At 35.6% G+C, this 5311-nt stretch overlaps 1 pseudogene; it reads right to left on the bottom strand.

Annotated features, from left to right (window-relative positions):
• Positions 1-3887: 3887 nt before the first annotated feature.
• On the bottom strand, positions 3888-5088 carry LOC143583481 (protein EXORDIUM-like 5 pseudogene; annotated as a pseudogene).
• Positions 5089-5311: the final 223 nt, after the last annotated feature.

Below are 5311 nucleotides of genomic sequence, written 5' to 3'. Positions count from 1 at the left end.
AGAAAATTGAATAACACAGGAATAAAAAAATGGGGTCATTTATGCTTGATTTATGCATAAATACAAAGTTATACATTTACAGGTAAATATTCAAAAAAATTCACCAATGACGACTCCCTACAAGAATATTAACGGAATACTTTTTGTGCCCTTCTAGAACGGAGATGGATCTTCCATACTATATGTCCATCGATGTTGAAAGATATTTTCACACATATAATAATAATAATAATAATAATAATAATAATAATAATAATAATAATAATAATAACAACAACAATGGAAATAACAATGTAGCATCTTTTATTAGTGTTAACTATGATTATAATAATAATGCAACATGTGATTATCATGTTAAAATGTTCAAATAGTTCACAATTATAAAGCCTAGTAAAACGGATGAGTTGATTGGGTGGGGCAATAAGTCCACACGACTTCAAGGCAGAGCACATCCCGGATAAAATGGACGGATTCGATTATAAAATGGTGCATTTTAGAAAAACCAGTTTGATTTGCATTCAAAATAGGTTATAATCAAAATGGGCATGCGTTGTACACTTGCATCTAGTTTTGTATTTTTTTAACAGCTAAAGTTCTTTTTTCCATCTATTTATCTCAAGTGAGGCCATAATTTACAATTATTTGATTGCAAGATACACACATTTAGCACTAGACTAAATTAGTGGTTTTACACTTGTACCTGGTAGTTTTAGAAAAAAAAAATGCAAATAATAGAAGCAATAAGTATCAACATATTTATAACCTTTACGCTAGTCCATGATATAATCTGTATTTAAATGCTTATACATATGTAGAAATATTGATATTTTGAACCTTTTGTCAACATGAAGGAGCTCTTCAACAACCACCCTCACATTTGGTATCATTTTCTATGAGCATTCCTATAGGTGTCCTATATATATATTTATTGTAAATGAGTTCTTTATATTATATATAGAGTAGTTGTGAGTGGAAGAGATAGAGAAACTTATATTATATATAAAGTAGTTTTGAGAAACACTATTCATCATCTATAATTTTTTGATGTTTTTTTGAAAATGGTTGTGAGTGAATGAGAGAGAAAATGTAAAGATAAGAGTATAAAAACATTATTTAACTAGCTTTTATCCGCCTGGTATTACGGGGTTATTTTACATTATTTGTTTCTAATATCCATATATTTTTTTGGATTTTAATTTTATTTATTGTAAAGAAGTTAATAGTATACTTAAGGTTTGATAATAAAAGAGTTTCACAAATAAATTAGATGTTATAACCCGGTTTAAAAGCTATATGAGTTTGTTGAGACCCATGACCTGCTTATTTTTTTTGCTATAAAATTGTTTCTTAATCTAAAAACAATAATTGCCGTATTAATTGTTTATTGGATTACATCGAAACAGAAGGCAAGCGGGCAACAAGCTGCGCCACTACCCCTTTTTGTTTATATAAAGCTTTTAAATGTTTCGTTTATATATATTTAAGTTTGAAAATGAGGGAGAAAATGTAATGTTTTTTAATGTAATTATAGAGATGGAGATAAAGATGCTATTCAGAATGCTTTTAACTCCAAAGGTGTAGTATTCGACGACGAAATTTCCTAGTATCTCTCATTTTCACTATGTCGCTCCAAACGATCCCTTCACAACCATTTTTTTCGCATTCATTGTTATGTCAATTTAAGAACTTGTTGAATTTGCAACACAAAAAGTTTCGAAGGTAGTGGCAACACACACAATAGTCGTGGATGGTGTTGCCATACTTTGACCCATTTTAAGGTTTATAAGTGATCAATTTTGACTTGTTCTATAACTTGATTCATCAGGTCTAAAATAATCTTTTAATAGAATTTAAATAGACCCGAATTATGGGTGTTCGCGGTTCGGTTTTAAACCGTGAAACCGCCCAAACCGGTTGTCGGTTTGATTTCGCGGTTGTTTTTTGTTTTTAACTTTCGGTCGGTCGGTTTGAAAATTTTCAAACCGCAGTGAACGGTTTGGTTTGCGGTTTACACAAAAAACCGTTCAAATAAAACCGGACCGGACCGTAAGATTGGATAATATATTTTAGTTTTTGTTATATATTTTATAATACATATATTTAGTTATCTATATTTAATATATGATTCGATTAACTAATATGAACATAGGCTAAATCTATTTTTAGCTTTGAAGTGTAGTAGCATACCACAATAACTTAAGACTTGTGTTTTTAATTTATTTCATGATACAATTGTTTTTATGCTTTATTTCTTGTATTTGAATGATGAGATTCATATAATTATAAACATGTAGTATGCTCTTATAACAAGATTGTTCTATGCATTTTGGATAATGTTTTATTTTATCTTTTGTAGGTTTTTATTATAAAGACATAACAAGTTTAAAACATTAAACCGTGAAACCGAACCGGACCAAACTGCTAGTAAACGGTTCGGTTTGGTTCGATTTTGATTGTAGATGGTTCGGTTTCGGTTTTTAATTATCAAAAACCGGTACTAACGGTTTGGTCACAATTTAACTCAAAAACCGTTTGAACCGGACTGTGAACACCCCTAACCCAAATGACCAAATGAACCCATAACTCCATAAGCATTTTATTTACCAAATCAATCCATTATTAAGAATTGATCACCGACCCACATTTATTATGAATTATTTTACTCAAACGTATTTACTATTTTCTATATAGTTCTCCTCTTATATAGTATAATAACGCATAATCAATACATGCAAACACATTGATTGTATTTGCGGTAAGTCTTCTTATCATCCTGGATTCCTGGAGTGAACTAAGGGTATATTTGGTTGGAGGTAATGGAATGAAGGGGAAATAGAATGGGAGAAGAAATGGAATGGAGAATGGAATGAAATGGATCATTCCATTACTTTGTCTTGTTTGGTTAACCTATATGAATTAAATGAATTATTACTTAATGTTGTTTGGTATCCAAAAAATTGTATGAATGAAATAAAAATAATAAAAATACTCCAATCCAAAAACGTTTTTTAGCAAAAAAAATTATAAAATAAAAAATCAATGGCAACTGTGGTGGGGTTAGCTCTGGCAACGAAAATGATGGTGGCAGTGGCGGCGACGGTGGCGGGGTGGTGGTGATAGCATTGGTAGTGATGGTGGCGACGGTGGTGGTGGTCAGGCAGTGAAAGTGGTGGTGGCGGTGATGGTTAGGCGCGACGGTGAAATGTTTACGGTGGTTACAGTGACAATGATGGCGGTGGCGGTGAGGGTGGTTGCACTGGTGGTAGGGTGGTGGTGGCGGAGGCGGTGGTGGTGGTGATGGTGGCGGTTAGGTGTTGGTGGTGACGATGGTAGTGGTGGTTGTTGTTAGGTAGTGGTGATGTTGAGAAAGTAGGGTGTAGAAGGAATGGAATGAAAAAAAAGAAGGGGGGTGGGAATGAATGATTTTGATGAAATATGATTCCATATGTAATGAATGATTCCATTCCATTGAGCATTCAAATACCACTATTTTCATTCCTATATAATGAATCATTCCATTCCCCCTATCATTCCTACATACCAAACACTACCAAAATGATTAATCATCAGCATTAACCTTTGGAAGGAAAAAGCAATCAACAATTTAAACTTCTAACATCAACAAGTGTTTTTTTTATATAAAAAATAAAAAGGATTTTTTTTATATAAAAATAAGTTAAAATTCAAATTATATAAAATAAAACCTATTAATCAAATTAAGAAACACATAACTTCCCCTCCAACTCTCATCAATCCATCCTTCCTTTCCCCTTAGTTTTAGGCTTTTCTTCATCATAAAAGATTTATCATCTCCCCATGTGTATGTACCACTCCTCATTCATATGCTACAACCCTTAATGCATATTACATTATTATGATACCACCAATCAATCTTTAGCATTGGGCCCAGCACATGCCTTCAATACGGGGCTCCATATCCACTGTACCATAAACTTTCTACCCCTTCTCCCATTCATGTTATAAGTCCGACCCGACCCGTCTTTCATAACTTCCCCAATGTACCCACCTCCACCACCCGACCCGTATAACCCCTCACACAAATCCCCAATCTCCGTGGGCGCGGTCGGATCTTCCCCCGCATACCACGCATTCACCAACGGGTTCGATGACAACTCGGCCAATTCGTGGCCGATTACACTAATCATCCCATCAACCCCAACATCCCCATTGGGCGACTTCAACGTACCCGGCCCGCCCCCACGCATATACGCAGGGACAGCAAACGGGTACGCACAGACTTCGGGGCACTGTTTTCCGGAATTCCCCACCCAGGCATAGGGTAACGTGTACCCTACTTTAGATGGGAAAGTAAAGTAGTGGAACCCACACACTGCCCGACAAAAATCCTCAACTGTCACGTCAACCGACGTCAGTACAAGGTAAACCCCGTTCCTGTGATTAACAGGGAACGGGGCTGACTTTACTGACGACGCGATGACGTCTTGGATTGTGAGTCGGGTGAGGTGGGTCCCATGGGTGTACTTCCTGTCGGAATATTCTCCGGCGATGAGAACCGACCGTGATATGTTGGCATTTGTTTGGTCAGTGTAAAGGGTAACCGTCTGCCACCAGTCAGCGACGGACGGCGGCGGCGCTGCACGGCGGTTGGTGGCGGAGATGGATAATATAAAGTCTTTGATCAACAGCATTTGAGTAGGGGCCCACTTGCCGTACCAAATGAGATAAATATTAATCGGAGAAGACAGCACCGGACCCATATGGTACCGGAGATTAACAAGATCCGATGAGCCTTCAAATTTCTTGGAATCAGTAAAAACTTTAGGTGCAATCTTTGGGTTAATAAAGGTGTAATCTTTATCATCTGGGTGTTGTTGATTTGTGTTAAGAGTTTGTACACTGGGTGCAGAAGTTGCAGCAATGGCAGAAATCAAGATCAAGAAGATAATGCAGGTGAAGGGTAAAATAGTCATTTTGAGTGTGAGATAAGTGAAGATGAGGATAGATGGATATATAGAGTGAGGGTGTTGGGGTTATGGAGGGAAATGGGGTGGATACAGCTTTAATAATATTGTGACTGCTGGCTTTTTGTTTCTTTTTCAGAACTATACATACATGCATACTGCACTCAATACATAGTATCATTTCTTGACAAGATATTATATAACATAATAATATCATGTATCTTTCAAGTATTTATAATGTTGGTCACATGCATAATTTATTGCTTTTCTTTTTTACTTTTTGTACTTTATACTTGAATAGTTGGAACATAAATAAATAAGCTAACATGCATCTATCCGTTGATATCAAATTGTCCCACAAATGATAA

The sequence above is a fragment of the Bidens hawaiensis genome, unplaced genomic scaffold (assembly GCF_021521415.1).
Source record: "Bidens hawaiensis isolate Kalapana, Puna unplaced genomic scaffold, B.hawaiensis_p1.1 tig00032410_1, whole genome shotgun sequence".
NCBI classification, from domain to species: domain Eukaryota; kingdom Viridiplantae; phylum Streptophyta; class Magnoliopsida; order Asterales; family Asteraceae; genus Bidens; species Bidens hawaiensis.
Note: the sequence above shows the minus strand (reverse complement) of the source record. Positions and strands in the feature narration are given on the sequence as shown.